The 13,017-nt window shown below is 44.4% G+C and overlaps 1 protein-coding gene across 4 annotated transcripts in view; it reads right to left on the bottom strand.

Moving 5' to 3' along the window:
- Positions 1-13,017, bottom strand: part of CSMD2 (CUB and Sushi multiple domains 2) — a 694,802-nt gene that overhangs the window by 387,287 nt on the left and 294,498 nt on the right. The gene's annotated exons all lie outside the window — the stretch shown is intronic.

Here is a 13,017-nt window from a genome sequence, read left to right as displayed (position 1 = left end):
GATTTTTTAGCTAATGTGCAGTCAGGATTGTATTTGCATTTAAAAAGTATTTACAATAAGTGTGTGACCCACATATGAGAAAATACTGCATTCCCCACTTCTTGCTCAGTGGTTCTGGCTTCTTCTTCCTTTTCACAGTCTATCAGATGAGAAAAGATTGCCATAAAGATTTTATGAGTCCAAGAGAAACATTACTCAAACAGGATTTACTTCAAAGGCATCATTCTGAAACTGTGGCATGTTGTCTAAAACAGAATCAAAGCTCATTTTGGTGGGATTTTTATACTCAAATGAACTCCAAATGTTGCAGAAGATCCCCTTAATGCCTACCAACTGAGCAACTTCTTCAATTTGGTTCAATTCAGCAGACAATTTATAGAGTATGTATTTTCAGCATCTCTGGGCCCATACTTGAAACCAGTGATAAGAGACAAGAATATGATCTTTGCCCATTTGCACTCAGATAAGGAGAAAGGTAATTATGGGATCGGTACTTTCAGACCTTCCCACTCTGGGACAAAAATATTTTTGTGATGCCCAGTATGTGTCAGGCACTCTGGTGAACACTGCAAGGGAAACGAGGCGCAGTTTCTATGCTCAGGGACCTACTGTCTGGCTGGGGAGACACACATACCCCAAGGCAGCGCACTGTGCAGTGAGATAAGGGTTATGCTGGAAATAACTATAAGAGCTTGCCAGCAGGGAGCTTGCTCTAGAATCGTGTGAGATGTCCACTGTTCTTTGTCTAGTTGACAAACCCCCATTCGTTCTTCAAGAAGCCAAATCAAATGTCTTCTCCTCTGAATGCCTTCCTTACTCTTCAAGAAAGAATTGGCCTTCCCTCCTTGGGGTTCCCACAAAATCTTGAATAAAGGGAAAGTGGGGGTGACGGATGCTGTATAAGTATTAAAAAAATACACTCACACATTTCTGCAGGAGTAGAGAGCAGGAAATAATTAACTGTCAAGGAAGGGGTGGAGATACTTGAATTGATTCTTGAAAGGTGTGGAGAAGGTCATTACAGATGGAGAACGCAGGAAGGCGTGACAGGATGCATGGTTACGATGTATTTATAGAATGGCAAGTAGCTGGAGTGGCTGAAGCAAGGCACAGGGGAATGGTGTGGGGAGCCGGTGACAATGCGGAGAGGCGGCAGGAGACTGCATTAAGGATGCGGTCAGATTATGAAAATCCTCTCGTAAGAAGTTTGCTCCTCATCCTGCAGGTGGTAGGAGCTATCAAAAGGCATTTTAACTTTTATTGATTTTTCTGCACCCAGGAAGTAATATGTGCTTGTTATAAAAGTTTAAGAGAATACAAAAGAACATAAAAAATGCATTAGCATCCCATCCTAAGCTCATATGTTAATATTTTTTCCTGTCTTCTTTTTTTAATGACTACTATGTATATATGTGGAGGAGGCAATGGCACCCCACTCCAGTACTCTTGCCTGGAAAATCCCGTGGGTGGAGGGCCTGGTGGGCTGCAGTCCATGGGGTCGCTTAAGAGTCAGATACAACTGAGTGACTTCACTTTCACTTTTCACTTTCATGCATTGGAGAAGGAAATGGCAACCCACTCCAGTGTTCTTGCCTGGAGAATCCCAGGGACGGGGAGCCTGGTGGGCTGCCGTCTATGGGGTCGCACAGAGTCGGACACGACTGAAGCGACTTAGCAGCATCAGCATATATATATGTATGTAAGATTTTTAGTTCATACCATATATATTTAGTTTTGTAGGTTGACTTTTTCACTTCATATCATATTAAGGGATTTTCCCATTTCTGTGAACATCCTTTGAAGTTAACTGTTCCATGGTTTATCAGCCACATGTACCACAGTTTATGGAACCATTAATTCTGGACATACACAGTTTCCTTTCCCCCACTGTAATAAATGTTACTGCAAAGAACATCCTTGTGTATCCCATTTAACAAAGACCTCTTGCTATTTCCTCAAGATAAATTCCTAAAAGTGGCACACACTCTTTACATTTTAATCACTATATACTGTCAAACTATCTTCCCAAAAGGTTGTGCCAATTTATAAAACCACCAACAGGGCATGAAGTTCAAAGAGGTTACATGACTTGCCTAAGATTAAACAGCTGGGGAATGGAGGGCTGGAAGTCAAATGTGGGCACTGGTATCCACAGGGCTATGACAGAACTTTGGTGGGAGATGGGAAATGGGGTGGCCAGAGGTAACTGAGTCTGGAGCACTGAAGCTAACTTGGGTGAAGATGGATGGTCTAATGAGACAACTTCAAAAGGCAGGCTGTTCAGTGGACAACACTTGCCATTTCATACTCTGTATAAAGCTGCCAAGGTCATGACTCTTCCCATTTGAGAGTGTTCAGAGCAAACAGAAATGAAACACATCTCCCTTTCTCTTGACTGCTATTTCTTTGTAGACTCAGCCCTTGGCTGGATTTAGTGAGCGTGGCACGTGTGAAAACTTGCCTGGTCACCTGAAGTGTGATTCCAGGAGGATTCCTCATTCATGCCCTGAGTTCACTGAACAAGTCCATGCTAGGTATATCCTTCCATCAACCATAACGAAGTCAGAGGCATCCATCTCGCTGGGGACACAGTATATCTTCTCAGTTGTTGCATAACTAAGAAGTGGCTAGATGAGGGATAAAAGAATCAAGGTCCTGGCTCTTTCAATCCACGTATTTTGATCTCCTAGCTGACTTCTTTCCCGACTCCCTCCCACTCTTTCCCTTCAAGGCCACAAATGCAATAACATAATTCTAGGCAGAACATGAGGACCAAACTCAGAGTCATCTCATCAAAGCACCGTAGGTTAGACATTACAGGCTTGTGAGGGATTCAGAGTTGCACGGCAGCTGACTCCATCAATCCCCACTAGGACAGCTCCAGCTAGTGTTTGTCCAGGATCCACTTAACTCCAAGAGTCCTCTTGCAAGAAGCTGTCCTCAGCTAACTACTAGATCTTACGCAGAGTGAAGGTTTGACTCTTGCAACTACCCGCTGTTTCAGTTTCTGTCGATGATCTAAACTTTCTTCCATATGACGGACACCGAATTATCTGAAACCAGGTGCCGTTTTCCCTGTCGTAGGTGAGGTGCTGAATCGTAAGAGTTTTAGGCTGTGGAGTCAGACAGACCTGGGGCTCCACCTCTGACTCTAGTAAGCAGCTGTTCTTCTTTGGGAAAATTGCTGAATATCTCTGATGGTGAACATCATCTTAGTCTCAAATTATTTCCTGGACCCAAAATAATGATGATCACTGGAGACTGGTGGGGACTTAATAAATAAAATGTCAATAGTATGGCAAGTGGTGGGTGGTTGATAGGTGTTGAGTCCCCTCACAACTGTCTCTTTCGAAGCCAGTATTTCTCAAAGGCATTCTCTGACCTGTTGCATCAAGACGACCGAGGGTGGGTATTTAAAATTTAGATGTCTCGGTCATAGCCCTAATCTATGAGTCATAATCAGTGAGAGTGCAGCCTGGAAATGTAGTTTTTAGTTCAGAGCAGTATCCATATGCCAAGAGGTTGGAAGGATTAAAACCTAGGGGAACTCTCCAAAGTTGCCCAGGGGTGCACATTCAGAGGCCGGTCTGTCTGACCCCTGGGTAAGATGCTCCACTGAGGACACGTGCCTCCCAACTGGGAATCAAGGCCTCGTTTTTAGGGAGTCTTACTCTTTTGCTCAGTCTCAGAGAGAGGCCTTCCTCCCTCTGTATTCTGGAACTTGGAATGTGGAAGTGACAGGGGACTGGTAAAGATGTTGCCATGTGTAGATAAGGAGTTTAAACTATTGTCAGTCCGTTCAGTCGCTCGGTCTTGTCCGACTCTTTGCGACCCCATGGACTGCAGCACGCCAGGCTTCCCTGTCCATCATCAACTCCTGGAGCTTGCTCAAACTCATGTTTATTGAGTTGGTGACGCCATCCAACCATCAACTATTGTGATAATCTTCATATTACCAGAGGGAGAGGATCAGCCCTTGGGAAGAGGAGAAGCAGGGCAGGGGCCCAGGGGCCAGCCAAGCAGATTGATACCGAGGGCGCACTCCAGGCCAGCAGGGGAACTCGAGGACCTCTGTGACCACAGCAGACACAAAGTGGATGATAGAGTGCCCTGTCCTTTCCCAGACGTTACATATCCTAGCAACCAACTCCAGACCTGCCCTCCAGTGGACAGCCCCAAGCGAGTCCTCACACCTGTAAGAGTTCATGTATTTATCCTCACATGCCTGCTCATCAGGCTTCCCAGGTGGCTCCGTGGTAAGGAATCTGCATGCCAATGCAGGAGACACAGGAGATATGGGTTCGATCCCTGGGTTGGGAAGATCCCCTGGAGGAGGGCAGGACCACCCACTCCAGTATTCTTGCCTGGAGAATCCCATGACCAGAGGAGCCTGGCAGACTACAGTTCTTGGGGTCCCAGAGTCCGTCATGACTGAGCACCCACACGCATGCACCACTCATCATCTCGCTCCACTCTCTTCCTGCTGCTTCCCTCGTGCAGGTTCTCTACACTGTGCCCAGTTTTGGGCTGATGACTCCCTGAAGTCTATTTACAACCCACATCCCTCCTGCAAACTTCAGATCCTTACACCCATCTACCTTCGATGCCCTGTAGGCATCTGAACCTTAGCATGCCAGCACTTCCTTTGCCACCTCCTGTCATCCACTAGCTGTGCAAAGTAAGAGTGGGGGCCACCTCTTCTCCTCCTCTGTCCCTCAGGTTCACATGATCACTAAGCAAGTGATGCTGTGTGTACCATCCTCCAGACTACAATCCACCCCTCCACTCAGTTTCTACTGTTACCATCTATGTTCATTCGGATCTTACCATGGGCTACTGCACCTCCAATGGGCAGCCCGAGCCTGGGCCTGCATCCATGCCTGCATCCTTCTCTCCATCCATGTCTGCATCCTTCCCTCCATCCTGCTCTCCAGCAGCAACCAGAGTGATCTTTCAAAAATGCAATGCTGATCGTGTCATTCGCCTGCTATGAACCTTTCAGTGTCTCCCTATTGTCCCCAGAATACCATACAAATAATCTGGCTTCCACCTACCTCTTTAGGCTCATCCTCTCTCCATTTTTCCATATCCTTCAGCTACATTTCCAGGAATGGAACCTGGGAACTCCCGCCTCCTTCCAGAGCTCCTAGGCTGACCTGTCCTCCCTGAAGACCAGGCTTCTGATTACCTGCTCTGCCCTTTCTTTGCAGTCACTGCCCTCAGTCCACCTCACTATTTGGCTCAGCACACACAAGAGAGATGGGGAGAGAAGAACAGCTATTATAATTATTATCAAAACCTGTGAGCTCTTCGTATGCAGCACTGTGGATACAGTGAATGCTTGACATGCAATTTCAAGTTGTAATCCTCACCATATGCCGAAGGGACAGAGACACACGAGGAACCAGAGAGGTTAAGTAACTTGCCCAAGGCTGTGCATCAATATAAGTGGTGCAGATGATCCTTCAGCCCCGGGTGTCTGACTTCTGAGCCATATCAGAAAACGGCATCAGAGGACACAGCTCAGATCTATTTCCAATGGTCTGTGCGGAAAAATTTACCCTGCCTGAACACAGACCCCTTAAGATATACTATCCTCAAAAACCTAAGTGCTTAGCCTGGCTTACAGAGGAGGCCGTGTTATCTACCACAAGATGATTCGGCAACAATGAACTTAAATCCCAGCCACTGCTGGAGAATATCTGCTTCTGAATTCAATTTGGTTCAATTCGATCCAATTTAATTCAGTGCAGTTATCGAGTGCTCACTATTCACCCAGTAAGGGCTGGCTACGGAAGGCCCAGAGAGAAAGGCAGAGATTCCTTTTATTTAGTTATGGGAAATCATAACTACTTGAGGCGTGGGGCATTACACAAGGACAGGGGAGCTGGGGTGTTGGAAGCAGGGTTGAATGTAGAGAAGATTCTACCAGTTTAGTCTAATAGGAAGTCTCAGGCATAATACATATGAAAGAAATTGGGATTAATGAGTGCTTGAGGGCAAGACTCCAGTGACGGAGAACCTGGCTCTATTACTTCCTAGTGGAGTCACCTAGGGCAGCTTATTTAGCTTTCTGAGCCTCAGTTTCCTCGTCTGTAAGAGGGTAATGAAAATAATACCTGTCTCATAGATGGAAAGGGTTAAGAGAGATGACTCATATCAAGTGCTTAGCACAGCACCAGGTGCCTGGAAAGAGTGTAAAAAGTGTTAGCCCATACAATTCTCGTTCTGGGCTAGGTATCTTGAAACAAATCATAATTATAATTCCAATGCCTGGCCTAGTCCCTGATACATAATAATGGCTCTTAAATAAGCAGAGGCATGAATGGAATGCACATCTCAGGAGTGCGAGGCAGCTGGAAGGGCCCTGGATGCTATGCTCAGAGTTAGAACTATACTCTGTGGAGAACAGTAACCCCTGAAGGTTTGCAGCAGGGAGATGGTGCGGCCAGCCAGAACCACACTGGCCAGAAGAGAGGGTGGATGGAAGGAGGGGAGATACTGGCGACTGGTGGGAGGCCGCCTCAGCGTCCCAGGTGTGAGAGCACCTGAGCGAGGTGGGGATCTTGGTATTGCACTGAAAGGGACACACTGGAAAGACATTTGGGAGGTAGAATTGGAAGGATTTGGCCACCATGAGATGTCAGCCGATGACAGCTGCCCTGCTGCCGAGCGGGTTCATTGCCCATGAAAGAGATGATCCGGTTAGTAACTCGAGGAGAAGCAATGTCCTCCCTGGAAGCCCCCTGGCCACTGTTCCCACTGGGAATGCTGGCCTTGTTGCCCTTTCTCATCTGCAGGATCATGAAGGGCCCATTCACAGAGTGGGCATGGTGGGCAGTCCACAGGAAGTCCTCTTACAAGAGAGGCTTGGGATTTCTGGTGGGGGCCAGAGGCCTGCAGCAGGAAAGGACTGCCCTCTTGGCAGATGGGAAGGGACAGAAGTCACTCTAATTGCAGCCCGTTTGGCCGGGGACGTCTCCAAAGCTGGTAAGGAAAAGAAAAACCTCTCAAAATAGTCCAGAGAAAAGGAGAAGCACGCTGTCATGTTTATAGCTCCTTTGTACAGGCACCATCACCTATTTCTTCTCATGCAGCCTTCAGCGCAGCTGCAGAAAGGATTAGCTGCCTATTTTACAGGGAGGAAAACTGAGGCTCACAGGGCTTTTCCTATATTGTACACCTGTAATTTATATATTGATAATATTGTACATCAACTATACTTCAATAAAAACATCAGTCAAAACAAAAAAGGTAGGAAGTATATTAAAAAAAAACTCTGACCTAGTTTGTCAATGGAGGAACTAGGATTCAAACCCAGCTCTCTGACTCCAAATCCCATTCTATTTCCTCCATGACAATTTCATAATCTTTAAAAGTCCCATTCCTTCAGACATTCACATACTGCCGATGGCAGTGCAAAATGATCGAACGCTTTTAGAAAGCAATTTGGCAATAAGAATCAAGAGTTTTTTTTTTAAAAATATTCATTCTGGGAATTGCTCCTAAAGAAGTCATCATAAATTCAGAGGGGGAAAAAAAAGCTTTACACACTACAATGTTCTTCAAAGCAGTATTTATAACATGAACAACTGGAGATGATCTAAATATCCGTGGAAGGAAGAATGGTTAAGTAAGATGTGATATATTCATTTAATGGAATATATGGGGGCTTATATTAGGGTTGCTGGTGGCTCAGATGTTAAAGTGTCTACAAGCAATGTGGGAAACCCAGGTTTGATTCCTGGGTTTGGAAGATCCCCTGGAGAAGGAAATGGCAACTCACTCCAGTACTCCTGCCTGGAAAATTCCATGGATGGAGGAGCCTGGTAGGCTATAGTCCATGGGGTTGCAAAGAGTCAGACACAACCGAGTGACTTCACTTCACTTTCTACATTAGGGTTTATATTAATAAGGGAAATACCAATGTTACAATAGGAAAATAATCAGGATGCAAATTACACAGAGCATCATCTAATGAGGGTGCCAAGAGCCACGTGAGGTTCCATTATTGGCACCTCCCCCTCCAATCTCCATTGGCCCCTTCTGAATCACTCTAGATTTTAAAAATTAATAACATTATCTGACATGGACAATGCACGATTGTCCCACTCTGCATAATGAATCTTATACAGAGTGGAAATATAATCATCTTTAGAAATTTTGCTATTTGTGTTGATCTGTAATTCAAAATTTAGAAAAAAACCATGCTTGCCTTTAAGCCTCCTCAATGCAGAAATCATGGGGCTGCCAACCCTCTCATTTTTCTTTAATGCAGTTCTGGAGGCACTGGGCATATAAGAAGCCAGGGGAACAAAAAGCAAACATATTGGAAAGGAAGAAGCAAAATCACATTACTTGCAGCTAATATGATTGTCTAACCTAGAAAATCTGAAATAATCAACTTTAAAACTATTAGGGCTAATGTGAGAGTTCAATAAGATGGTCGATTACAAAAGAAATGTATAAAAATCAATGGGATTTTTATTTACAAGCAATAAACTATTAGAAAATGCAATGGAAAAATGACACTATAACAATAAAAGCTATAAAACTACCTGGAATAAACCTAACAAGAAATTTACTAGGCCTAAATGATGAAAACTATAAAATTTTATTAATGAATGTAAACAGATCTGAAAAATGAAAGTCATACCATGGTCCTGTACAGGATTATTCACTATTGCAAAAATGTCAGTTCTTTTCAAATTCACCTAAAAGTTCAGTGAAATTCTAACCAAAATGACAATGGAATTTCTTAGGAGAAAACTGAAAATATTATTCTAAAATTTATGTGGAAAAGTAAATGCACACAGATTGCCAATAAAATGTTTTTAAACTAACAGTAAGGAAGGATTTTTCCTACTAGAAAACCAAAATTACTATATAACTATGGCAATTGAAACTATGTGATTTTGGCACATAAATAGAAAAATAGATAAATGAAACAGAAGAAAAAATCCAGACACAGAACCATGAATAGATATGAACTTAGTCTACGATAAAAGGGCCCTTTAATGTCAGAAAGGACAGGCTTGGGAACAATTCATCAGTCTTCTGAAACTCAAATTATATCTATATCTCACATCTGGCACAAAATATATATTTCAGGCAGATTAAGGGGCTACCTACAAAATATAAAACTCGGAGAGTTCTAGAAGAAATATAGAAGACTCTATTTGTAATCTCCAAGTGGGGAAGTATTCCCAGCCCAGACGCAAAACCCAGGAGTCACAAAGAGAAAGGACTGATTTGATCATAGAAATGTAAAATGTCTACTCTGAGGAAAAACAAAACAAAGCTGAAAGACAAGCTACGCAATGATAGAAAAGTTTTACAACACGTCGAACAGACTGGTGTGACTATGTGTTCGTGTCTCCCCAGATTCATGTATTGAAACCTAACCTCCAATAATATTTGGAGCTGGGTCTTTGAGGGTTCATAAGGTCATGAGGGTTGACCCCTCACAAATGGGATCAGTAGTCTTATAAGAGAGGCCTTGGAGAGCTCCCTTGCCCCTTCCGTGATGTGAGGACCCAGCAAGGAGATGGCCAGCTATGAACCCGGAGGCAAGCTTTCACCAGACGCAACGTCTGCAGGCACCTTAATCTTGGACTTTTCAGCCTCTAGAACTGTAAGAAATAAATTCCTGTTGTTTATAGGTCACCAGCCTGTGGTATTTTTGTAATAGTGCCTGGACAGACTAAGACATAGTATTAATATCCAAAATATACAAAGAGCTCCTAAGAATCAACAGAAAAACACACACAAGCCAATAGAAAAACAGATAAAATAGATAATTCAAAAAATGAAATGAAAATGAAAAGATTATCAACTAATAATAATTGAAGTGAAGTGAAGTGAACTGAGCTCGTTCAGTCGTGTCCAACTCTTTGCGACCCCATAGACTGTAGCCCACCAGGCTCCTCCATCCATGGGATTCTCCAGGCAAGAATACTGGAGTGGGTTGCCATTTCCTTCTCCAGGGGAACTTTCCAACCCAGGGATCGAACTGGGGTCTCCTGCTTTACCCTCTGAGCCACCGGGGGGAGCACTAATAATTAAAGGAATAGAAATCAAAAGAAGAATGAAGTGTTATTTTTTACCCATCAAGATGTATAAAAATAACAGTTTTAATTTGAGAAGATGTAGGGAAATATCCAGTCTCATATAGAGTTGATGGAAATGTCAAATTGGCACAGCTTTTGGGGGAGTATACTTAGGCAGAATCTAAATGAAAAAGACATACACTTTGGCCCAGAAATCCTACTTTAAGGAAGTTATCCTAGAAATGCTCCAAGATGTGAACCAAGATATATACATGAAGGTGATAACCACAGCACTGTTTGAAATGATGAAAATGATAATTATTAGGCAATTGTTTAAAAAATAATGATTCAGATATGAAATGGCAACCCACTCCAGTGTTCTTGCCTGGAGAATCCCAGGGATGGGGGAGCCTGGTGGGCTGCCATCTATGGGGTCACACAGAGTCGGACATGACTGAAGCGACTTAGCAGCAGCAGCAGCAGAGGCAGATATAGGCACTGACATGGAAAAATATATAATATGTGCCCTCAAGAGGGTAGAAACAAAGGCAGGATGACGTGTTTAACTCCCTGTGCAGAGTGTGTGTGTTGTGTGTGTGTGTGTGTAAATGCATAAAGACAGGTCTTCAAAGCTACGGAACTCGTTAACAGTGTTTGCCTCTGGGGAAGAGAGGAGACTTCAGGTAGGGGTTGACAAACAAGATGTGAACATTTTATTTTGCACCCTTGAGTATGTTTTGCATTTTCCAGAATGAGCATGGACTGCTTTGGTAAATAACAAAAAAGGATAGATATATAAACCCCCAGAACACGACTCTTTAAGTGAAAAACAAAGCCAAGCCTAGAAAAAACAGAAGGAAATACATCAAAATGTTCACACGTAAGTTAATTTATCAAATTTTCCTAAATTTTCTTTACTGACTTTGTATTGTGTTTATAGTAGAAACAAACAAAAATGAATGCTCTGTAATTTTGGAAGTCATTTTCCTTTTTCTGGAAAACAGTTCAGTAAAACAAGTGTGATTTCACTCTTATCCTCTGAGGCTGGTCAGGGGATCTGACCAGACACTGGGAATTTGGAATTGCTGGGCCCCATGCACGGGCTTGGGAACACTTGGTGAATGACCACATGCAGACAGGAGTCAGAGCAATCGCGATAGTGAGAGCGCTTATGCCATCCCCTTAAAAATGATTAATGGCGTGTTCCTTCTATACTAGTGGGTGTGCAATAAGTTAGTGAGTCTGTATTACGAGGTGAATGGACCATCACACTACCCAGCCAGCCACCCCCCACATCAATAGAAACACCTGGATCATGTCTCTGTCTGGTACAAGGTGGTTGGCCAAGGTAGGAAGAACATGAATTAAAGCAAAGAGAGAACTAAAATTACTTATAAGGAAGGAAGTGGGTGAAAAGTAGCACTCACTGAGCATCTACCATGTTCCACTTGTCTCTTGAGCATCATTTTTGGCTGTTTTATGCCCACTTTGCAGAAGGGAACTTTGGGAGATTAGTCCTGCCCAAGGTTGCCCAGGAGAACTCTGTTTAACTGATTCCAGGTCCTGGCTCTGCCCACCAGCCTCCCAGGCAGAGAGGGTTGGAGGGGAGGATGGCTGGAGAAGTGAAGTGGGAAGAAGCTTTTGCCCACAGACTAGAGAAGAGGAAACACATGGGTCATGGATGTGTTTGAACTCTGAGCCCTTTTTCTACTCCCTAGGCTGAGTTCTGAAACTTCTCATGGTAGTTCCAGAAATGATGCTGTGAACACTGGGGCACGTCTAAATAAAGCCCCCATGTGGGCGTCCCTGCTCAACTATGCATGAGCTCTCTGTGACTTCACCCCCAGCGCCTCCAACTTGTGGAATGAGCACAACTTCACTCAATGCACAACCAGGAAAAGCAAAACTTTCCAAAAATACTTGAATGTTGACAGGAGAGTCTTGCATCCCAGGGAATAATTGGTTTGTGTCAACGTGTCTGTGTATGGATGTAACCTAAATTCACAGAACTTACAATTCTGTAACTACAAAACAGGTTTCATGGTCCCAGTTTTCCAAATCTCAATGGCTAACTGCCAAGCTAGCAGGCAGCCTAACCTTTCCCAGGACCCTCAGGTGGTTGGTACTGGTCCCCAAAAGGGTCTTCTCGCTTGCTGGCTGCAGCCTGCAGAAAGGGCAGACCCTGATGTTGGGTCTACCCCGCCTCCTGTCCTGGGAGGTCTCCATCACTGTTGTCTGACAGATGTCACACAAGTGGGACCACCTGCATAATGGGGTCCTGCTGTCCCCTGGACTTGCTCACCAGAGCCTCTGCCTCCTCTGCAGACTCCTCTGTGTTTGCAAAAGTCTCAGTGGTTTCTCATGGTTTAATGGAATATGCTCCTTCCCCAAGGTCATGCCCAGTGAGCTGGGTCCCACCACAAAGCTACCTAAGCCTCAAGTGTTACAGCTCTTTCAGTTCACCCCCACGTTACCCTGGGATACCTTTAAACCAATAGCAGGTGCTGCCCTCTGGCCAATTATCCTGGGTCTTTCAGAGTGGGCCAGTTGAGTGCCAACTGCCTGAACAGTACTCCTACACCCAAGGGCATTTTCCCCATGGAAGGCCACTCTGCCCATGCGCACAACAGGCAGGAAGGACCAAGCACTACTCATTGCCCAGGAGCGGCCCTCATTCAGTGACTTTTGGGAACTGGTGTATAAATACCCCGGCTCCCTTTTCTTTGGGTGGGATAATTCTAAGACCTGCGTTCTACAGATCTGGGTTTCCCAGAGTGTCCCTGTGGGATTATGCCCCAGGTCCTCACTGTGACGACTGATGTGATCATACGCCCTTTACCGGCTACTGTCCCTTCCTGTATTACATCTACCTCCTCAACTGGTGTTACCTACATCTTGCAGAAAACCACCTGCCCTTGAACATTTGTCTCAGGTCTGCTTTTGGGAAAAACCAAATTAGGTTAAGACC

The sequence above is a fragment of the Bos javanicus genome, chromosome 3, assembly GCF_032452875.1.
Source record: "Bos javanicus breed banteng chromosome 3, ARS-OSU_banteng_1.0, whole genome shotgun sequence".
In the NCBI taxonomy this organism is placed as follows: Eukaryota; Metazoa; Chordata; class Mammalia; order Artiodactyla; family Bovidae; genus Bos; species Bos javanicus.
The sequence above is the reverse complement of the archived record's forward strand: the minus strand, read 5'-3'. Positions and strand labels throughout refer to the sequence as shown.